The 24449-nt window shown below is 44.6% G+C and overlaps 1 protein-coding gene across 1 annotated transcript in view; it reads left to right on the top strand.

Moving 5' to 3' along the window:
• The window catches only part of CAMK1D (calcium/calmodulin dependent protein kinase ID), a 399721-nt gene that overhangs the window by 89091 nt on the left and 286181 nt on the right, over window positions 1–24449 (top strand). The gene's annotated exons all lie outside the window — the stretch shown is intronic.

Consider the following 24449-nt stretch of genomic DNA (forward strand, 5'->3'; position numbering starts at 1 on the left):
ATCCAGAGAAGCTGGGCTCTTTTGTAAGAAGGGTGATTTCTTGTTTGGTCTTTATTCACTTGGAGCTTATAAAATATGTTCTTTGTTTTTTTCTAATTGAAATTTTCATTGAGATAATTGTAGATTTACCTGAAGTTGTAAGAAATAATACAGAGAGATCCTGTGTACCCTCTGACCAGTGTTCCCCAATGGTAACATTTTAGAAAACTAGCAAAACACCACAGCCAGGATGTTGACGTTGATACAGTCCACCCATGTCATTTGTGTAATCTGCTGGTTTTATTTAAATATTTTTTTAAAGTGACTTTAAAATGGTGACATGTGATTGGGGAAAATAAAAGCCAGGTTGTAATCTCCCATGGCAGAGGTGGATCCAGGACTTTCTGAACATCTGTTGGGATGATGCTGGTTCCAGCTGCAGAGGAGAGCTGAGTGTGGGGTCACTTGGGGAAGTAGGGGGTCCCTGTGGGGGAGGGGAGGTTCCCCCCTGGAGTCAAGGGGCTGAGAACACTAAAGAACTGTATTGCAGCCCAAGAGGCAAGAAAGAGCATTACCCTGCATTTCCCAGGGCCCCCTGTTGGGTGCCCTTCCTGCTTGAGAACCCCCTAATCCCCCAGCCTCCAGCCCATGTGGCAGGAACATGTGCAGTGAGTAGTTTAGGCTTGCAAGGCCCCTAAATCTGGTCTACACCCAAATTCCAGACCACACCCTCCCCCTCCTGAACCAGAATTTCCAGAAGGTTTGAAAAGACTTAGCCGCTGTCTTTGTTCTCCTTTTCTTTCATGTGGTTGTTTTTCTTATTGAATTCAGGCAAGCAAATAATTAGACATTGGAGGGCTGAGGGTGTCTCTTTCTAATCATGATTTGGCAGCCTCTTTCCAGTCCCAAATCTCATCTGCCCTCAGCAGCGCACACAGCGTCACACCCCAGCAAGGTGGGTCATTAAAGCCCATGGAAATTAAGTCAACTCCTCCATCGGGAGAGATTCCTAGGGCATGCAAACCTGCAGCTCCCCTGATCCAAAGGAAATGGGGTGAGGAGAGGAGGGTAGTAGTGACTGTGGGCAAGAAGCTTTTCCCATTCCTGGGATCCCTGCAAGCCAGTGCCCCACTGAGCCTAGGGGGTTTCCTCAGCAGTGGGAACTTGGTCTCTTCCTACTTAGAGAGGGAAGAGCCGGCCAGTCCAGCATCATTACAGTCCTGGATTAAATCCAGCATTCCAGGTGAGGAGATAGAGGTTCCACCCACCCTCCCCTTTTCACGTGTAGACTTAGAAATGTCTGGATTTCAGCCTGTACCAGTGACTCAAGGGGTTAGCTCTTCCCTCTGAGCCAGGCCTTCCCTGTGGGATGTGAGGCAGCCAGCAGTACCTTTATTGCCTCATTTAGGCAAAGCCAGGAAAGGCACCGTTTACATATTACCCCTTACTTGATTTGCTACTCTCTGCCATAGATTTGGAAAAGAAGACACACCTCTCACAAGAATTACTAGCCCTTAAACAAGTAACTGCAAAACAATAGCCTCCTATCTGGGAATGCTGGTAACTTTTTCCTCAGGAAAAGTTAATATAATTAAATGCTTTAGCCAAGCACTTATAGTATAATATTGTTTAATAGGGGTTTAAGAATCTGGACTTTAAATTTGAAGCTTCTGGAGAAAATAATAATATATTTTACACAAAGAAATATGACTCAAGGGATTTGAAAACTCACGTTAAGTTATTCTTTCATTCTTTTTAATAAATCCTGACCTGTGGATATGTTTATTGATTTTAGAGCTTTGATTTTAGAGTGGTGGGAGGAGGGAGGGAGAGAAAGAAATAGCGACGTGGGAGAGAACTGTCGATTTGTTGCCTCCTTTTCAAGGCTAACTGGGGATGGAAGCCACAACCTAAGTATGTGCCCTGACCGGGATGGAACCTTTTGGGGTATGAGACGACACCCCAACTCACCCAGCCAGGGCAGATTGTTTTTCTGAGGCTTTGTGTGTAATTGTTTCTCAGATAAGCTGGTTGTTCCTGGCAGAATTTTTTCTTTGTCCTCACTTGGTTTTCTAGGCTATTTTTAAATATTGAACGTTTTCTTTAGGGCATAGCCTGATATTAAGTAAATGGATGGATATTGAAAAAAAAGATAGTGAATTTTCTGCTTGATTGCTTTGAATTTTTCTGTGATCTAAAGCTTTGTCTGCATGATTCCAATCAAATCTTCACATATTAGTAAGCAACCAGATAATTAGGTTTTTCAGATTGCTTCAAAATGTCCATTATTATATAAACACAGCAAGCCATGAGGGCTGCATTTGCCTCCCAGATTTCTTAATGATTTTCTCTGATGCTTTTAAAGACTTTGACTTCCTATGTTGTACATATAGGCTTGCTTTTGTAAATTAAGGAAAGTGTGTACCACATCACCCCCAATGTATAACGATTTAACAAAGAATATAAATGTTGGCTCTAATCTTGCCATTCAGAAATAACCAGTGTTAATTTTTAAATGCATTCTTAGGCTTTTTCTGTGCACAAATAGTTAAAGCAGTTACTTTCATATTCTATATTGTTTCTTCCATTTCTCATTAAATGATGTATCTTGGGCATTTTCTCATATTGTTAAGTCTTTCTTCCAAATACTCTATATACCTTTTGAATCCCAATAAACCCAAGCCTAGCTTGAAGTGGGCCTCATGGCCCAGTGTGCTGCCACCTCTATGTTAAACAGGGCCCCAGTGCGTGTGTGTGTGTGTGTGTGTGTGTGTGTGTTGGACTGTTAGTGTCTTCTCATCTTCCTCCTTTCTCCGCATGTATGCTTTTCTACATGTTTATTTCTAGTTCCACTTTATTGTTTGCCAGTGTCGACCAGAAGCTGGAGGCTGAGTGGCCACTCATTGCTCACCGGTTCTCTGCCCATGCACATGCCCGCCGCAGGCTGTGGGGAGCAGGCTCACTCCTCCTGGACAGTGGGCGTTAGCCCTGGTCTGCATCAGTGTATTCAGGTACAAATGGGGCCAGCTGTCTTTATGACTCTTTTTCATGTTTACTTTTGGGCGAGATTACATATTCTCTATGTTGACTTCTAACTGGAAAGAGTGTCTTGTTCAAAAGGGCAAACCCATTTTGTAGTGGCCAGTATGGGCCTGGCTTGGTCTAACACGTGACCATGTGAAATGGGTTTTGGGTCTTTGACTAGAGCTCAGCAACCCAAACCTGAGTGTTAAAGGTCAGGAGCTATCCTGGCTGTGAAGGTGCTGGCTGAGGGCCTTCAGCCCCTGTGAGTTCGTGAGAATCAAGGAGGGCAGGATTTGAGCAAAACCGGCCTTCCTTGCAACCTCCCTCCTGGGTTCTCCACCCATCCTTCCACCTGCTGAGTGGGTTTCAGATTTTTTCCTTATTAGTGCAATAATGAGAGACACATTGAACCAGTTGTTTCTGAGCTTGTCCCCGAGTCCCCATTTAATCTCCTGATTTAATCTAAGTGTAGACTGTCTCTACACTTCTTGTCCTGCTCTGTTGTTCATGCTCACTTTGCCAAAGTGTGAGGGCATTGGGAGAGACAGATGACATGCTATCCACGCAGTTCCCCACCACTTGTCTCTGTTTATTCATGTCTAAGTTACCGTAGGCTTTAATGGTTAAGGCCCTGGTGAGAACCACGAGCCTTCGAGGGTCTGTGTACCACATCACGGATTGCTCAGCCCAGTGTGGCCTTTCATTCTTTCCTTCCTGTGATGATAAACCTTGCTTCTCTTCCTCTTATGTGAGCACATCCTTTCTTTCTAGTTGGAGGTCTCATACAACTGTATTCCAGCCTGTCTCATTTTCCTCTCCCCACATTCCTGGTTTCAGTCTCACTCTTTTTATGTTCAGCATCCATCCATTCATTCTTTCTTTCATTCAGCTTTTATTGGCTATCTTGTATGTGGCAGGCCCTCTGATTGAGGCCAAGTGTAGAGTGTGCAGGGATGAGCAGCACAGTGTCTGCCTTCCAGGAGCCCACTCTTCCTTCCCCGGGGAACTAAGGGAGCAGCTGAATGTCCAAGGTGGGCAAAGGCCTAAGGAAACACAGACTTATGTGGGCATAAGTCTGTCCAGGGGTCAAGAAAGCCACCAGTGGTCAAGTGACACCCGCTTAAAGAGTTTTCTAGGCCAATGTGGGCAGAGGGAAGAGGGCAAGTATGAAGAAGGAGCAGCACATGCAGAATTGGAGGCATAAACAGTATGCTTGTTGATGAAGATCAGCTAGTAAGGTGATCTGTGCAGAAATCAAGGGCAGAAGTTACACTTGGAAAAAGTAGCTTGTGGCCACATGATGAAGATCCTTGTATACCAAAATGATGACAGCAGCTGACAGTTCTATGGTCCTTAATATGTATAAGACACCATCTGAGCATTTTATAGATGTTAATTCACTTAATTCTCATAATAATGCTAAGAGGTAGGAACTGTTAATGTCTCCATTTTACAGCTGCACCAACTGAGGCCAAAGGGGCTGTGATTTGCAAGAGGTCATTTGAACAGCAGGGGGTGGAGCCAGGGAGTTCCCTCTGGGTGACTAGATGGCCCAGAGTCAGCTCTCCTGAATGCCCAGCTTGCTGCCCCTCACACTGCAGAGTGATACGTTATAATGCTGGCTGGAGGAGCCCCGGGCAGGTGCTAAGCAGTGGGAAAAAGGTTCTGAAATCTTTACAAGAAATTCTTTACATTTAGAGACAGGAAGAATGATGCAGGAAGAATGCTTTGAAGTCCCTGTAGTTTTCATTCGGGAGTGTGGTGGAACAGAGTCGTAGATCACTTTCTTGGGATGATACACACTGATACATCAGTTTGTAACAAAACATGCCCTACTGCTTATGGAATTTAATGTTTGAATTAAATAAGAAATGTGTTTATGCGATTTGAAATATTTTGCTGTTAAGAAAAGAAATTGTTTTTTTTAAAGATACTTTTCTTAAATCCCTGAGACTTCTTCCACTTCTGAGTTGATGGAAGGCTGGCAGTTTCACTAGCAGAGCCTCGGGGGACTCCCTGGAAGAAAGGGAGGAGAGGGAAGCAGCCAGTCTGGACAGTGTCCCTAACTGGTACCTCTTCCATGGGGATTTGTTTGCCCTTTTTTAATTGTAATGAAATGTATACAATGTAACTGTTACCATTTTAACCAATTTTAAGTATACAGTCCTGTGGCCTTAAAAGTATATCACGTTGTCGTGCAACCACCACTATCTTCCATCCCCAGAACTCTTCATCTTACAAAACTGCAACTGCATTCCCCCATTAAACACTAACTCCCCATCTCCACTTCCTCAGCCTCTAAGCAACCATCATCCATCATTCTACTTTCTGTCACTGTGAATCTGATTACTGTGGGGACCTCATAGAAGTGGAATCACACAGTATTTGTGTTGTTGTGTCTGGTGTATTTCACTTACCATAATGTTCTCAAGGTATGTTCATGTTGTAGCACGTGACAGAATTTCATTCTTGTACAAGGCTGACTGATGTTCCACTGTGTGTAGACTGCATTTGGCTTATCTGTTCACCTCTCAGTGGGCACTTAGGTTGCCTTTATCTGTGGGCTTTTGTGAATAATGCTTCTGTGAACATATATTGACTATCTATCTGTTTAAGTCCTTGCTATTTTTAAATTTTATTTTATTGATTATGCTATTACAGTTGTCCCAGTTTTTCCCCCTTTGCCCTTGTCCACCCAGCACCCTCCACTCCCTCAAGCAATCCCCACACCATTGTTCATGTCCATGGGTCATGTGTAGGTTCTTTGGCTACTCCATTTCCTATACTGTACTTTATATCCCCACGACTCTTCTGTAACTACCTATTTGTACTTCTTAATCCCCTTACCTCCTCACCCATTCCCCCAGATCTCCTCCCATCTGGCAACCATCAAAATGCTCTCCATATCCATGATTCTGTCTCTTGTTTGCTTAGTTTGTTTTTTAAATTCAATTGTTGATAGATATGTATTTATTGCCATTTAATTGTTCATAGTTTTGATCTTCTTTTTCTTAGATAAGTCCCTTTTATATTTTATATAATAATGGTTTGTGATGATGAACTCCTTTAGCTTTACCTTGTCTGGGAAGCTCTACATCTGCCCTTTGATTCTAAATAATATCTTTGCTGGGTAGAACAATCTTGACTATAGGTCCCTGCTTTTCATGACTTTGAATATTTCTTGCTAATCTCTTCTAGCCTGCAAAATTTCTTTTGAGAAATCCACTGACAGTCTTATGGGAACTCCCCTGTAGGTAACTAACTTCTTTTCTCTTGCTGCTTTAAAGATGCTCTCTTTATGCTTAACCTTTGGCATGTAATTATGATGTGTCTTGGACTGGGCCTCTTTGCATTCCTCTTGTTTGGGACTCTGTGCTTCCTGGACTTGCATGTCTTCACCACATTACCAAGTTTTATTTCATTATTTCTCAAATAAATTTCCAGTTTCTTGCTCTTTCTCTTCTCCTTCCACCATCCCTATGATGTGAATGTTGGACCTCTTAAAATTATCCTAGAAGCTATTTATACTATCCTCATTTTTTGGATTCTTTTTTCTTCTTGTTTGTTCTGATTGTTGTGTTTTTGCTTCCTCAGGTTCCAAATCATTAATTTGATTCTCAGGTTCATCCACTCTACTGTTGTTTCCCTGTAAATTATTCTTTATTTCATTTAGTGTGTCCTTCGACTCTGGCTGGATCTTTTTTTATTCTGTGAGGTCCTCACTAAGTTGCTTGAGCATCCTTATAACCAGTGTTTTGAACTCTGCATCTGCTAGGTTGTTTATCTCCATTTTGTTTAGTTGTTTTTCTGGAGTTTTGATCTGTTCTTTCATTTGTGCCATGTTTCTTTGTCTCCTCATTTTGTCAGCTTCCCTGTGTTTGTTTCTATGTAGTAGGTAGAGCTGTTATGACTCCCTGTCTTGGTAGTGTAGCCTAATGTAATAGGTGTCCTGTGGGGTGCAGTGACACAGATCTCCCCTATCACCCAAGCTGGGTGCTTGAGCTGTGCCCTTCATTGGGCTGAGTCCACCCTCCTCTTGTAGTTGAGCCTTGGGTGGTGTTGGCAGGTCAATGGGAGGGATTTACCCAGGCTAGTCAGCTGTAGTGACTGGCTGTGATCACTGACCACCAGCCTCTGCCCTCCATGGAGTATTAACTGTGTAGGGGCAAGGTGGTGGTGCTCCAATGCGGTCTGTAGCTGTCCACTGGGTGCAAAGGCACTGGGGTTTCCCAGGTGATGCAGGCCAAGGTCAGCCCCCACCTGTGTTTTTCTAGGGGCTACCCTGCCTGAGCTATAAAGCAATCTGAGATGCCTGCTACTTGTGCTGGGCTTGGAGATTCCCAGGCAAAGCCAAGCTGTGAATCTAGGCTGGTTGCTGCTCGTGTCAGGCCTGAGGTCCCCTAGCAAGTCGTATGGGGGCTGGTGGCTCACTGAGGCTGTCTGTTGCTTGTTTGAGAGGATTTAGAAAGTTGTGAAGCATAAGCCAAGATCAGCCATTCACACAGAAAAACAGCTCGGGTGGGCCCATAAGTTGGGTATCTCTGGGGATCTCCTGGGTGGGACAAACAGTGTTAGTCAGGTTGATAGAATCTCAGATATGGCACCAGAGTACCAGCTCTGTGGCTATGTTGGGGAAGGGTTCAGAGAAGGGACAATGTCCTCTGCCTGACTTTCTGTCTGTAAAAAAGCTGTCCCCCATCTCTCACCTTGATGCTAGACTCTTCAGTTTCTTCCTACATGCCATTGGTACCTTTCAGGTTGCTACCTTAGTGCTGGAGCTCAGAGGGAGTGAGTCTGAGTAAGTCTGTGTGTGGGTTCTTTAAGAGGAACTGCTTGGGACTCCAGAAGTTTCTTCCACCACCTTAATCTCTGCTATTTTTTTTCAGCCAGAAGTTATAGGAACTTATTTCCTGGCACTGGTACCCTGGGCTGGGGGCCCCGGTGTGGGGCTGGGACTCCTCACTCCCAAGATATCCCTCCTGAATTTTTATTCACCACATGTGAATGTGGGACCAGCCTGTTTCACTTCTCTGCCCCTCCTTCCAGTCTGGATGGATGTGGTTTCTTTAATTCCATAGTTGTCAGACTTCCATTCAACTTGATTTTTGATGGTTCTGAGTGATTGTTGTTCTATATTTTAGTTGTCATTTTGATGTGGTTGTGCCAGAAGGCAAGCCATGTATACCTGTGCTGCCATCTTGTCTAGAAGTCCTGAAGTCTTTGCTTTTAGTTCTTTTGAGTATACCATGAGGTTTTAACACCTCCTAGATCCAGTTTGGGAAATATAATATATTTATGTTCATGGGCATGGAAGTCGCCTCCTCCTCTCTTCATTCCAACCATGTCAAAGGAATCATATTTAATATATTAGAGGTGAGTTTCAGAAGGAGTGTGTTTTTGAATGGGTGCTTCTCCCCACTTTTATGCAATAGGAAGCATAGTGGAAGCATTTACTGACAAATTCCAAGCAGGAGGTTCTCTGAGCTATGGAAGTGCCAGTGGGAGTAGGAGGGGGGCTTGAGGTAGGGGCAGGGACAGCAGTGGTCATTTGAGTACAGTCCAGAAAGTATAAATTATGATAATTCATTAGCGTGGACTTAATGGTAGTTAATGAAGAAGAGAGAAAAATCTAGAGTGAATCCCAGGTTTGTAGCTTGGGCAACTAGATGGGAGGTACCATTAGCATGACTGGCAAATGGGGAGGGTGTTGAGAGATCACAGAGGATGCATCTATTTTGGGCCTCTCCAAAGTAGGGGAAGAAGCTTCATGGGCCTGCCGAGGATGTGCAGGGCAGGGATAATTACAACGTGACTGTATAATGGAACTGGAAAATGAAATAAAGATACTGTATAATTAGTGTGAATTTAGGTTCTTATTCAGAGAAGATGGTTATATTTCTTTATAGAAATTTCTCATATTGTGTCAGGATTTTTATTTTGGGAATTTTCAGTGAAGGTTAATATTTTCTTGGTTTGTCTCAAAGGTGACAAATGAAACTGGGAGGACAATTTGATATTAAATGTTGTAAATATCTCCACTTAAATTTTTGTAGTCTACTTTGAACTTGAATTTTGGCTGAGTCACTCCTTTACTCTCACTAGCACCTGCATTGTCTGGCTCTGTAAATCCTTATCAGTAGGCCTGCCAGTCCTCATTCCTAGCAAACTCAGCTCTTTATTTTTCTGCTCCAAGTCTCATTGTTATGAAACTGGAATGAAGTATACAGTAAGAATAACAGATGTTATGGGGAGGATAATGGGTTCACTTTCAGATATCTTGATCTTGAGATTCAGGTGGAAGTAAATAGGTGGCTGATATAAAGGTCTAGTGCTTGGGGTTGACCTAAGGTTGGAGGCACCTATGAAAGTCATCCCAGTGCCCAGAGGGATGAGATTTCCAGAGAGAGAAAAACATACAAGAAGAGAAAAAGACTAAAGACAGAAGACTGTCTTTTCCTGTATTCCTTTTAGCTGACAGAGTAAGTGATAGGGCCAAAATTAAGAGACAGCACCTAACCTGGACCTTTGTCCCATTCCACTGTCTTCATATGCTTGGTGCAGACTCCAGAGCAAGAAGAATGGGATTTCAGTAGACAGGCTGGAGGAGACAGTCAGGGGAGAGGAGCCCTCAGATAACCCTGAGGAGGTCAGGGTGACACCAGGAGAGCACAGACAGGTGTTGTGAGTTGATGGTAGGAAGTTGAGGGAGGTAGGAGCTGTCTACTATCAGATGCCAGAGGGGACAAGATGATTGACAGGTGTCCACTGCATTTGACAGCCAGGAGGTCCTCATGACTTCTGCCAGAGTTGTTTCAGGTAATGGTGGCATGTAATCCAAGCTGGGGTTCTTCCAGTGTGCTCACTCCTCAGGTCTAGAATTCCAGCCACTGTCATTCTGGACATGATGCTTCTCATCACCATTCCTTACTGCAAACGCTCTTTAGAAATACGGGACATGTTCTGAGGCTTTTATTATGCATTTTAAGTACCAGTATTTGAACTCAGACACCTCTAGTTCTCTCTCTGTTGGTATCTTCTCAAAACTCATGTTACCCCTATTTTAACAATAAAATGGGGGACACTTTTATTTTCTGGATTCCCAACCCCTAAGATACTTGAGGAGCGAGAGTTTGTGAGAATCTCCATAGATCACAGTGGACTCTGTGATCCCGGGGGGACCTTAGGCAGGGTATAGCCTCACCTGCTAGTTCCACTTAGCTTTTCTCCTTGGACTGCGCTTTAAACTGCTCTTTTTGAAAATGAGGGCTGTAGCCCTGGCTGGTGTAGCTCAGTGGATTGAGCGTGGGCTGCGAACCAAAGTGTCACAGGTTCGATTCCCAGCCAGGGTACATGCCTGGGTTGTAGGCCATAACCCCCAGCAATCACACATTGATGTTTCTCTCTCTCTCTCAAAATAAATAAATAAAATCTTAAAAAAAAAAGAAAATGAGGGCTGTCATGGATTCCAAGCCTACTCTTGATTTGTCTGCTGTTTTGTGAAGCTCTTCCATTGACAGTGGTACAGTAGGTACAGTGTGTTGAGTGCTCACCCTGTACCAAATACTTGACTTTATTATCACATTTAATTCTTATGTTACAGCCTTATGAGGTGAGTGACATTAACTCCCTTTGCTGAATGGGGAAGCTATGACTCAGAAAAGTTTAAGTGACTTTCTTGGAGCTGGCAGTTCTCAAACTTGAGCGGGCATCAGAATCCCCTGGAGGGTTTGTGAAAACACAGATGGCCGGGCCCTACCCCCAGCGCTTCCAATGCAGTGGGCGACAGATGGGCCCAAGAACCTGCACTTCTGACAAGTTCCAGGTGCTGCTGCTGCTGCTGCAGGGACTGCACTTTGGGAACCATTGTTCTTAACCATTCAGCTCAGCTGCGAGTCAGGGATTCCCTCCTGGACCTAGCTGACAGGAGGCACCCTCCTTGCCTAATGGGAAGGACACTTCAGGAACACACAATGGACAAAAGGCAGCTCACTGCCCAGGATGGACTAAGGGCTTCCTCCTAGAAGATTTGGGTGAGTGGCTCTTTCTCTTTTAGGTGAGATCCTGGCATGCACGGGTGCACTGAGGCATAGGGAAGGGTTAGCAGCAGGTGCTAAGAGAAGGCATTGCCTATATAGAACTTAAAATAATAACATGGACTAAAAGTCAGTCTGCTTTATTATCACTATGTGCCAGCAATTCTAAACAATGTCTGTGATAAATATTCTTCTCCCCACTCTTTCTGCCACTGCCTGGCAGATAAAGAGAAGAATGCTTTAACACCTTCATTGTTGGAGCTCCAAGTTCAGGGGCTTCATCTTCTATTTCTTTGTTTTCCCTACATGGTAAGGGCTCAGTCACACCTAAATGATAGCTCTCTCCTCCTTCACTTCAATTTTAATGCTAAAATAACCAAATCTAAAATACTTAAGGAATAAATAAAGTAGATACCTGTGTATCAGACAGCGGTCTTACCACTGGACACAGATGAGCCCATTGAATCCGCAGAGCGATCTTGTGAGGTGAGTTCTGTTGTCACCGCTGTATTCCAAGTGAGGGCAGGGAGGTGCACTGAGGTGCAGTGACTTCCCAAGGTCAGACAGCTAGGTGAGTGGGCAGAGCCAGGATTGCCACCAGGCAGCCTTGCTCCAGTGCCTACGTACTGAACCACTATTCTGTACTGCCCCTCAGGCAGACAGTTGGTGCCTGATATGTGCACATTGGATGGGCGCATGGAAGTCGGTAGACATATTAGATGCTACTGCCCAGGGCCTCCTGTCCCAATTGGAGTGGGATGCTGTGTGGGTCACCCTACTCGGTCTTTCCTCTAGGCTCACGTGGGATAGCAGAAGCTCCCTTGTGATCATGCCTTTGTTGCAGGCTGCTGCAGCACTTACCTCCGCTGTAATGAAATGTGGTTTCCCAAGAGGGGGTGGTTATTGGTATTTATAGAGCATCTTATAGCTGAAGAGCTCCAGAAGCAACAATTACCTCTTTAATCCTCTTAGCATCTCTCTGAAGAGGGGAGTGAAGGGCTGTAGGCTGCTCCAGCTCCCTCTCCTTGCATCTCTGCCCCCGCCCCCTTACAGAATGCACACAGCAGCAAGGTGGGAGGAGGAGTAAGTCTTTTCTTACAAGTTACATTCAGAGCAAGGTGGGAGTATAGGGCCTCTTGTAGGGGGTTCAAGGTCACCCACCTGCATGCCACCTTATCCTACCTGGTAACTCAATGGAGAAATAACCTGATTCCTCCTAAAGAAATCTCACCAGCCACTTTCAACTGTTCTTATGCTCAAGGGATGAAAGTTTGAATCATAGATATTTTTTTTCTTCTCAAGCAATGAATTCTGTCTTGGCAGCTACAGTGTTCAAGACAAGCTATTTAGAGAACTAGAGAAAAGGGAAAGGGATGCAGTCTGGGAAACCTTGGTGTTGTTTTCCAAATGCGTATGTTACATACACATTTGCATCTGTGGAGCAGCCTACTGGGTGTGCATGATATACAGCCTGGGGCTGTGCGATCTTTTGTTATGTGGATGTAATTGAATTCAGTGATAGCACTTAAAGATATACTGCAAGGATACTAGGCTCATTTTGGTCACCTGAACTCACCAGTGGGATGCCGCGATGACGGTGCTGGAGGGTTCCTTGTTTACACTAATGCTTTCTGTTACTAAGAGTTGCAGAGAGCCTAGATAAATAAGACCTGCTATTGCTGGGATTCAGGACGTTTTCAGATGTTAGGAGCTCTTATTTCAGAGTTGTTAATAATAATTTCCCTGGCCATGTCACAGTGCTAGCTAAGTGTGCAAAAGAGGTAATGGAATTAGAGGAAAACTCTTAGATTCCTGTTCCCTTTTTTACCTTCATGATTCTTTTTTTTAAAATATATTTTATTGATTATGCTATTACAGTTGTCCCATTTTCCCCCCTTTACTCCCCTCCACCCTGTACACCCTCTCCCACCCATATCCCCCTCTTTAGTTCATGTCCATGTGTCACGCTTATGAGTTCTTTAGCTTCTACATTTCCCATACTATTCTTACCTCCCCCTATCTATTTTCAGCCTACATTCTATGCTACTTATTCTCTGTACCTTTTCCCCCTCTCTCCTCCTCCCACTCCCCTGTTGCTAACCCTCCATGTGATCTCCATTTCTGTGGATCTGTTCCTGTTCTAGTTGTTTGCTTAGTTTCTTTTGGTTTTGCTTTAGGTGTGGTTGTTAATAATTGTGAGTTTGCTGTCCTTTTACTATACATGTTTTTTCTTTATCTTCTTTTCTTAGATAAGTCCCTTTAACATTTCATAAAATAAGGGCTTGGTGGTGATGAACTCCTTTAACTTGACCTTATCTGAGAAGCACTTTATCTGCCCTTCCATTCTAAATGAGAGCTTTGCTGGATAGAGCAATCTGGGGTGTAGGTCCTTGTCTTTCATGACTTGGAATACTTCTTTCCAGCCCCTTCTTGCCTGTAAGGTCTCTTTGGAGAAATCAGCTGACAGTCTGATGGGAACTCCTTTGTAGGTTACTGTCCCCTTATCTCTTGCTGCTTTTAGGATTCTCTCCTTAATTTTTACCTTGGCTAATGTAATTATGATGTGCCTTGGTGTGTTTCTTCTTGGGTCCAACTTCTTTGGGGCTCTCTGAGCTTCCTGGATTTCTTGGAAGACTATTTCCTTTGCCAGATTGGGGAAGTTCTCCTTTATTATTTGTTCAAATATGTGCTCAATCTGTTGCTCTTCCTCTTCCCCCTTCTGGTACCCCTATAATTCAGATGTTGGAATGTTTAAAGATGTCCTTGAGGTTCCTAAGCTTCTCCTCATTTTCTTCATGCTTTCCTGCTTGGTTGTTTCTATCTTCCTTCTGGTTCACTGTATTGTTTTGAGATCCAGTTTCCTTTTTTTCACTATTGGCTCTCCTCCATATATCTTCCTTCATCTCTTTTATGGTAACCTGCATCTTTTCATCTAATTTGCACCTAAAATCAACCAATTCCATGAGCTTTCTGATCACCAGTGTTTTGAACTGTGCATCTGATAGATTGGCTATTTCTTGGTCGCTCAAAAGGATGAGTCCTGGGGGACTGATCTGTTCTTCTGTTGGAAACATATCTCTCCCTGTCTCTCCTTTTTTTTCCTTTTTTTTCTGGTCTGGTCGCTCTTGTTACGGTGAGGGGTGGAGCCTTAGGTGTTCACCTGGGCTGGGCACCCCAGTCGCTAGATTGTGACGTTGTATGTGGGGATGGGTGCGGGGGCTGGAGGGAACAATGGCAGTAGCTCCGTTCTCCTGGGAACACAGTCCCTTCTCTGGGATCCTGGGTTGCGTGCTTTGCCCTGGTCCACAATCGCTGCTTCACTGGGTCCGCCAGCCACCTCTTGTGCACTCACACGCTGCGATCTTGCATGCCCCGGATGGCCTACACTCCGAATTCGCGCCCAGTTCTCGCCGAGTTCTCCCTGATCACCTCGTGCACCGCTGCCTACCCGCGCCTGCCTGGCTCCGCCCTGCCTACCTGTCTGGGTGAACGGGCCTACTTCAACTTCTTGGCTGTCCGACTTCCATTCAGATAAATTCTCTGTCAGTTCTGGGTGTTATTCTGCCTCTAAATTGTTGTTGTTCTAATCTTGGTTGTGTGTGGAGGTACGGTGTGTCCACCTATGCCTCCATCTTGCCAGAAGTCTTACCTTCAGGATTCTTCATGAAAAGTTCTGGCTGGATTAACTTCCTTCTTTCTGACACTGACCACCTCTGCCTGGCCACTTCCCAATGGTGTGTTGTTTGCCAAGCCTTGAATTCCAGACTTTGGGAGACCCCAGTCTATCTTTGTTGAGAGACAATCATTTAGTCTCATGATTTTGTTTTAAGATTAAAACAAAAATGTTTTTAATGAGCTTGTGTCATACTGGGGAATCAAGTTCAGGCTGGTGCACTAGCTGAGGTCCGGAGATCTGAAAAAGACAGGGCAGGTAGGGTTGGCGTTCTGTCACCCATGAGCTTTGCAATTAGAAAGCACCAGTTGGGTTCTGAGCTCTGGCCTCCCCAGGCACCCGCTTTCTGTTCCAGTCCCAGCACTGAGGTCCCTTCTTCTCCACCCTCCCAGAGGGCCTTCTCCACAGCCAGCAACCCTATTCACCGTTTCCCTCCAGACAAAGGAAAATGTATTCAGTATGTGTTGGGAGAAAAGAAGGCCAATCAAGGTGATTGTGGGATAAAACAGGAAGAGGGAAGGCACAGATTTCTCTTCCAGGAAGGCAATGATCAGAGGAGAGCTGTCAGTATCCTCCACCTAATTATAGAAGAGAGCTGAAGTTCTTGGAAACGCCAGGAAAGTCAGGAAGCTCTTCCAAGACAGCCATGGAAAACCAGCAGGGACATTAGCTCTGGGGAAAATGAGCTTATAGGAAGGGACGCTGTGCAGTGGAAACAATGATTCCCAGCTGCAGACTTGGAAAACCGCTTCTAAGGGACGGCTCATGGACCTAAGCCAGGTCTGTGGCTTTTTTAGATGTTCTCCACGTTTCTGACATGTGTGGTGTAGCTGTAGTGGAGAGGCCATTCTGCAGCTTCTGTGGTGACAGTGACGCTGGGGGCTGAGGCCGGGCGTGTGCCGTGGAGGAGGGCAGGTGTGAGAAGAAGGAGGTGTGGAGTTCCACTGTGTGCCCAAGTAAATCTGTTTCCTGGTGGCTTTTTCTTTGTCCTCCAACCCCAGCCTTTTTCTTTTCTATCATCAAGTACCATCCAGTGTGGAAAGGTTTTATACACAAGCGCCACCCTGCAGGGAAGGGTTTGCTTTTCAGATATACCTGCTGAACACAGCAGTGAGGAACCTCCCTGAAAGAAATGATGTAACATTCTGCATATTTTCATTGCTGCCCATGTAGGTATTTCTATGTGTGAATGCAAACAGGCCTGGAATAGAATGTATTACTGCGTATTACAGAGAAGTGAATTTGTCACAAATATGGCTAAAGCAGATTATTGCGGTTAGTGAGTGAGCCAGGAGAAGGTGACAGAAGGGTGGAATGCTGAGGATGAGGGTTGTGGTGGCCTCTGGTTGTCCCCTGACCTGCAAGACTGGTGGAGGCTGAGAATGCCTGGGCTGGGGTGGCTCCCAGAAGACTGAAGGTTTCTTGAGGCAATTGCACTGGTTTTATAGCTCCTTGTGCTCCTGCTTCTGCATGTTGTGGAGGAAATCAGGAAAGACATGCAGTAGTGAACCCACCAGGTTCTGTGGAGAGGCTTCCCCACCTCAAACATAGCTGCCACCAGCCACCTCTCCTGGCAGATGCCAGGGGAAGCTGGGTCAGAGGGAGCTGTGTGAGCCCGAGGGCAGGCGGCGCTGTGAGCACTGCAGCAATCCTGGGAGGGAAGGATTCTTGAATCGTGATGGCCAGATTGTGGATCCTCGGCCACATCCTCCCAAACTCTCTACAATTCAGTTTATCTGTGGATAGAGTGTGAATACTTTCTCAGGGAGTCATAAGTCCAAACAAAGTCACAGATAAGGGAAGTTTGAAACTTTCAGGAGAAAATTACCCAAAATTCTAAGATGTAATATTATTCTTCCCCCCTGCAGATTAGCTAGGGTTTAACGCCTGGTGACAGTAGGAGTGTGTGACTGCCTCTTGTGCTATCACTGTGCACAGGGAAACAGAGTTCAACCCCAGGCAGGTTCTTCTGTTGTCAACCTGCAGCTCCGGCAAGCACGTGGCTCAGGGGGCCTGATGCTCTGGCAGTTCCCCATGTAGGGGTGCCCTAGCTGGGCTCCAGTATGGCAGTCTGGTCTCTGTGTTGGTCAAGTTAACACTGTGCTCCTCCGCTTCAGGTAGGTTCTAGATACCATATTCTTGCTTGCAGAAAAAGGTCATCATCATTGTAGTGGGTACTTTTCATGTCAACTTGACTGGAACATTGGGTGCCCAGACATTTGGTCAACCATTATTCTGGGTGCTTCTGTGAGGGTGTTTTTGGATGAGATTAACATTTAAATCAGTAGACTAAGTAAAACAGATTGTTTCCCCAAAAGTAGGTGGGCCTTATCCAATCAGGTGAAGGCCTGGATAGAACAAAAGGTTCACCCACCTCCCAAATAAGGGGGAATTCATGCCTCCTGATGGCCTTTGAACTGGGACATTGACTTTTTCCTGCCCTTTGATTCACTTTGAAACATGGGCTCTTCCTGGGTCTGGAGCCTGACGGCCTTCAGACTGGAACTTACTCCTGGGCCTCCAGCTTGCTGACTCACTCTGCAGATCTTGGGACTTGTCAGCCTCCGTAATCATTTGCACCAGTTCCTGGTAATAATTCTCTTTGATTTGTTGATTCTGTTTTTCTGGAGAACCCTTACTAATAATCATCTGCCAAGTAAAATCGCACTTTGTGGCCCACCCAAAATGCCCCTTTCTCTATTAACAGCATTTCACGAGAAGGCAGTGAGTGGGCAGAGCATAGAAGGTGGGTCTCTCATTGTCTAGTCCTTGCGTAATAGGCAGTGGGTCATAGACTTACAGCCACGGAGGCCTTGCTTTGAGAAAATTCCGTGCATAGAAATTTAAACCTATGTGAAAGGAGAAGTTAGGAGCTGATTTTTCACATTAAAATAGGATTCTTTACAAGGTTCTTTTAATTAACAAGTCCCTTTTTATGCAGACAATTTTAATTTACACTAACCCTTTCAGGATCACATGGATTACCTCAAATGAACTGCCCCTCTCCTACCAGCCTCTATGGCATGTAGAGCAATGTGATCGATCATCTCACGAGGCTGGTAATTTGAGGACCGATTTCACAGACTGTTCTCTGATAACTGCCATGGATCTGGGAGTTGCCCTGTGGCAGAGGGGGCTCTGGTTGATTTGTACCTTTTTTGTTTATTTGAGTTTGATTTTATTGGGTTGGCCCTGAGTCAATCCTCTAGTCCTTTTCTGATCATTCAGTGCCTATAGACAGCCTCAGCTCACGTTGTAACGACACATATCCCAGAAGGAGGTGCCAGGAAATGGGAATTATCTGTGATGGACCCTCTGAGGGATGCCTGCTGTCAGGAAGGGGGTGACAGGCTCAGAAGAGTTCTGAAGAGTCAACGAGACTGAGATTTTCTCTGACAGCAGAGCACCGTGCCCTACACAGACCCTTGGCAGTATTCATCAAAAGTCAATGCTATCTGAAAGGACAGTGTAAAATCATCTTTTAACATAGGCTTATTCAATACTAAGCAAAGCTTGTGGGTTCATGGTCCTTTCATTTTTGTTTTAATAATCTGGGCATTACAAAATCTCAAAAGGGTGACCTTTACTGATGGGCATAGCCTCGAAACACTCACTCCTTGGCCTCAGGAATGTCTTTCCCAAGCTCCCCTCCCTTCACAGACATCATCTGCTCGAATTCTCATGATGCCATTTGCTCTAAGGTAGAAGGGGCTGATGACCACTTAGTTTTATGCAGGAGTTGCAAGTCCGAGGTCAACTTTCCCATGTTAACTATTTAAAGGATGCAGATATTCCCCCCCCCCACCCCCCCGAGGATGGAGGCCTCCCAAGCTCCTTGAAATCACAGAGCTGGGTGCCCACATAACTTATGTGATGGTGGTTAAATACATCTGGTGATTCTTCCACATGCCCTGGTGAATGTACTGTGAGAAAGGTGACTTTATCTTTAGAGTCTTCCACTGAGCCCAAAATGAAGGGTTGGCTTGACTTGTCAGACTGCAGTAGAAGCGGTGACTCTATATCCTGTAAGGGCTGGAGTAGATTTTTTTAGTATAGACTGTCCACATGACCTAAATGAATAGAATGCTTTCCCATGCTTCCTTTCATGGTATTACTGGGGTGTCTGACTGCTCATGCTCTTTACACCCCTCTATTTAATCTCTACCACTCTCATTTCGGAGCCTTTATCTCAAGCTCACACGTACATTAGCCTGAGCTTGACCATCTGCATGGGCAGCTGTTCACACACTAAGGCTAGCTCTGCAGAGAGCCGTGTGCTGCCAGGAGCTCAGACACACTGGAAGCTGCATTCCAGCCTTCAGCACCAGGGGGACGTGCTGCTGGACATGACATTCCCCGCCCTGGATAGCATGGGATCGCTGTGAATGGGGCACCCACAGTTGCAAGGCCAGGCACTGAGGGTGTTGGTTACACCTAGCCAGGGCATGAGGGGGAGTAGGCCAGCGCCATGCTGGAGTGTCTCCAAGTTGTTCTGGGTGCAACCTTTCACAGCCCCTGTGTGAGCACTCCCCTTATACCACAGCCCTCGCCTTTGCTGTTAAGCCTTAATTGGGCCTGGGAAACCACTCAAGGGTTGTCCTAGTCCTGCCTAAGGACTCAAGAGACATTGTTCTGAAATTAATTATAGTGTGATAAGTATTGTGAAACAGCAACACTGCCCTTGGAACTGTCATCAAAGCCAGCTGCTGCAGGGCACTGGGACACTCTGACTTGCTAGATTCTTCCGCCACCCAGGCCGTTAGGTTTCCATGGTGTGGAGAGGGAACTTGGGGGTCTTCCCCAGCTTTATTGGAAGATAGGGAAGTGATAGGGGAGGAGGAAGAGATTTTAAGACAGAAGGATGAAACGGGAAAGATGTTGAAGAAAAATATCAGGATGTCAGCCCTGCTGTCCCTCAGTTGTTACTTTCTTAGTTCAAGGGAGTTAGCCAGGGTCACCTACTTTCTTCACTGTGTATTCAAAAGGAGAAAAGTGTTGTTCAGGCACTGGGGATTGGATAGCTTATTGGGTTGGACACATTTGGATTTCCACGGCCCATTTCCATGCCTGTCACAGAATCGTCCTATGCCACGTACATTTGGCTGTAACTCTGAGGTCAATGGAGGGTGTGTGTTTCTGTGTATTATCCACAGAGCATGCTCACGCCCCCCCAATTCATAGGTTGACACCTAACGCACAATGCAATGGCATTAGGAGGTGGGGCCTTTAGTAGATGATTACATCATGACGGTGGAGCTTTCATGAATGAGATTAGTGCCCTCACCCCTTCTGCCATGTGAGGACACCGTGAGAAGACACCTTTATGAACCAGGAAACAGGCTCTCACCAGTCACTGAGTCTGCTGGTGCCTTGATCCTGGACTTCCAGCCTCGAGAACTGTGAGAAACAACTATCTGTTGTTTATAAGACACCCAGCCTATGATATTCTGCTATGGCAGCCCAAACGGACTAAGAGAGTGAGCCAGCTATCTGAAGACAGAATCTCAAGTTTTGATCGAATGTGTCTGGGAACGGCTGGTCGGTGCTGTTCTGGTCTGTAACAGATGGCGGTTGCTTGAGCTCAGCAAGTTGGACAAAATAGTCATGAAACTAAGGGCAAGGGTTAAATCAGGCACTATAGCTTCTGTCAGGAACACTTTTATTTCTTTTATTAACTTGTGTTTTATTATAAAATGCATACAGCCTCATGGGAAAAGATTGCTTTAAATTTACTCTTTAAAGTGATGCAAAGATAAGGTGATGTATGTTTTTTTCTGTGTCTGGAGGGGAAGTTCTTTTGTCTAAAAGAAAATTCCACCATAGTCTGAGTAGCAGATGGGCCGTGACTCCTGAGTGAGGCCGTTCTGACTCTGAGCCACTCCTGCCACTCACTGGCCACGAGAACTGGGCAAGGCATGCTCGCTTTCTCGGCCACAGAGCACTGGGAGAGGCCTCCCTGAGATGACACATGACATGTCACACAGAGCCAGGACCAGAGAGGACACCCACTTGTCATTAACTGTTAAAAATCATTGAGAGCCCTGTGGCGTTGATTCTCAATCATCTTCTGTTTAGTACGTTTCTCATTGGAGGCTTTCTTTTTTAAAACGTGTCCTCTTTGGGGAGGATGTTTACAGACAACATTGACTTTGGATTTCATGCCTGCAGGCCCCGGGGCCATGTCCCCTGCTTGGGGGCTGGCCTCCAAGGGGGGAGGTTCATAGCCAACAGCCTAGACCACCATCATGGTGGGTGTCCCCTCTAGGAAACTGGAGTCAAAAAAGCATACATGTAGCTGCCATGTTTTACAACCATGACCGGTCATGCAAGGGCCACATGGAGAAAGGGCATCTTTCTGATGCAGGGAGCTGGCTGTCTCTGCCCCCACGGTCACTGTGGGCTCCTAGCCTACCCACCTGGCATATTGAGACTCTATTAGATACATTTCTTGTAAAAAGTGACAAGACAAATCTTTGGAATGTTGGAGGAAAGTCTTGATTTTACTGGAACACTTGGTGCATTTGATGAGCACCCACCTGAGCCAATACAACTTGCTTGAGGTTGGTTTGAGGGATGTAAACACATTTATTAGGTGGTTATGATTTACATGCTCAAGTCGGTGAAGTGGCCTAAAAGGTTCCCAGATGCAAATATTTATTTCTTCTAACTGGCATATGTACACATGACCTTACAATAATGCAGGGCATAGCAATGACAGTTTTAGTGACTGCTTAGAGTGAACTAAATATTAAACATCATCAAGGAATATTTCCAAGTAGTTTAAATAGTGATATGCCTTCTCCAATTATCCAAAGTATTTTTCTTTCCAGTTTTTAAAATTTATCTTAATTTTTAAAATCAAAGACTTTTTTTCTAGTTAAGGAAGTAAAATGTTTAGTTTGCCAACACATGAAGAATGCCAGAATGGTTCACTTGGGTTTATTGCTCATTTAAGGTTTGTGTACTTGGGAGAGTTAAGAAATATATATTTAGGCAACTTTGAAAGGATGAGAACACTCCAAAATGGTACACTAGTTGAAAGCAGAAAGAATGTACAGGATGATTTATTGTTGTCTGTGAAGGCCTTAATGGTGTGAGAGAATAAAAACCTGGAAATATATATTCACCTCCTGTAGTAAAAGCTTTTCTCTTGAAACAATGTTCTTTTACATGTATATGTTTTCTCACATGTTTCTTTGTTCTCCAAAGGATATGAACAAGTGTCTTAGTAAATTACCTTGGTTGTTAATGTCTTTATGGAGCTCATGTGCAGTTTGGAAACTTCAGACTCTTTAGTGACTGTACTAGTTAGGGTGCAGATTGACCGAAAGTCCTAGAAAACTACAGAGACTTAGTGAAACAGGGCGGGGGCTGACTGTATAGTCCCGGAGCTGGGAGGGCTGGTGAGGCTCTTGGGTGGTGGCAGGGACCCAGGCCCCTTCCTGCTTGCTTTCCTGCCTTGTGTGGCCTTGATTTCAGGGTGCAGAATGGGGGCATCCATGTCCCAGGCAAAGAAAAAGGGGCAAAGGGCACACGTGAACTGGCCGGAGCAGAGAACCAGGCCTCACTGCAGGGAGGATGGGAAGCAGTCTCCGTTCTAAGGTGTGCGGGCCCACTCGAAGTCAGGGGCTTTCTCCTCAGGGAAGAAAGAGCAAACAGCAAGCAGTGAACAGGCAGCAGTCTCTGCTGTCCTAACAGTCTTTAAATATAAATACAATAGAAAGAGTCCATTAATAACATGTAAAAAACAACTTGACTTTCTTTTTATGGTTGTTATGGACTTAAATTCTATTTGCTTTAAGATTTGGAAAGCCCTATGTACACATCCAGACCTGAAGTACACATTGTTTGATTAAAATTATGAAATGCAGTCATTCAAACTCTAATAAACTTTGTTTAAATTTTCATACCTATTCCCCAAATGACTGGGGTTGAAAAGTACATAGTAATTTCACAAAAGTCTGGTTTATGAAAACTGACTAAACCTAAGCCTAGGAAGTGGCAAGAAAGTACAAATTAGGTGGTTAGACTGGAAGGCACCTGGGCTGGAACAAGAGATGAAGGATGGTGCAGGAATATATTTATCTGAGGGGCGGGGAAGGGTAGGAGAAAAGGGGAAACAGGGATAAGGGAAGAATACGAGGGTGGTTACAAGTCAAAGCAATGGTGACCTTTGTGATGACTGGGAGCCCTAGATCTGAGTTCCAAAATTGTAACCGGAGCCAGACTGAAGGAACTGATTTGCCCTGTGGCCAAGGTCTTAGAGTGAACATGTGGTACCGACAGAACAGCGGAGAGCACAGCTTCCGCGTTATGCAGGGAGAGAAGGCCTTAGGCCGGGGTAGGTAAATGTTGGCAACAGACAGATACTTAGGAACTCTTTGGCTGAGATCAGCCTGAACTCCATATCCACAATGAGCCCAATTTCCAACGTGTGTAAAACCTGGACAGTGTTCATTCTCATTGCCGATGTCTTCAGAGAGAGGCTGGGAGGCAGCTGCTAGGTGGGTAGAGATGAAGCAGAATAGATCCGGGCTTCCGGACTGGAGATGGGTACTAGGGAGTGGTGGGGAGGATGAGCTCTGGGACTGAGAGGGGATGGGCATCTGCTCATCTTAAGATTCTAGACTGATCTTGGGCCCCAAGGAAACACCAAAGTCATCGTTGCCATTGACCACCACACTTGATTGCGTTAAAGTTCGTTGGGGTTCCGTTAAGGTCTCTGCAATGCAGTGATTAAAAAGTAGAAAAGAGAAACAGGAATCGTATTGCCTTGCTTTGTATGGTGGAATCTTTTCCTTCTGTGGGGTGTTATCTAAATTAAGGATTTCTGTCAATTTTCACAATAGAATTTATGTAGTCATGCACAATTTTATTGTTTTATCTTATCTTTTTTAGTTAAAATATAGTTCATATACAGTATTATTTCAGGCATATAAAATAGTTATTCAACATTTATATACCTAATGAAGTGATCACCATTATAAGTGTAGTAACCATCTGACACCGTACAATGTTATTATTGGGTTGGCCAAAAAGTTCATTTGTTTTTTTCCATAATATGCTCTAGTATGCTTAATTGTCTTTAACTTCACTTGGAACAACTATGTTAGATTGCATTGTGACAGCTGTCACATCAGCATGCCTTTGAAAAAAGCTCATCAAAATTGGTGAATTTTTGTGTAGCCATTCTAATACTGAAGATGGAAGAAAATAAGTAACATTTTTGGTACATTATGCTTTATTATTTCATGAAAGGTAAAAATGTAACTAAAACGCAAAAAAAAAAAAGATGTGTGCAGTTGCTGTGACTGAGCAAATGTGATGTGGCTAAAGTGGTTTGTGAAGTTTTGTGCTGGAGATTTCTCACTGGACAATGCTCCACAGTCGAGTGACAAGTTGAGGTTGATAGTGATCGAATCAAGACATTTATTGAGAACAATCAGAGTTATACCATGTGGGAGATAGCTGACATACTCAAAATTCAGATTAATAAAGTTATTGGTGAGAATGAAAAATGTGTTTTTTATTTTACGGAAAGAAAACTAAATAGTCTTTTTGGCCAGCCTAATACAATATTATTGTCATAACTGGAAATTGTACTTCTTAATCCCTTCACCTTTTTTTACCTCTCCTTCTGCTCCATTTCCCACCAGGAAATATCACTTTGTTCTCTATGTCTAGGAGTCTGTTTCTGTTTTGTTTGTTCTTTTGTTTTAGAGTTCACATTTAAGTGAGAT

The sequence above is a fragment of the Phyllostomus discolor genome, chromosome 1, assembly GCF_004126475.2.
Source record: "Phyllostomus discolor isolate MPI-MPIP mPhyDis1 chromosome 1, mPhyDis1.pri.v3, whole genome shotgun sequence".
NCBI lineage: Eukaryota > Metazoa > Chordata > Mammalia > Chiroptera > Phyllostomidae > Phyllostomus > Phyllostomus discolor.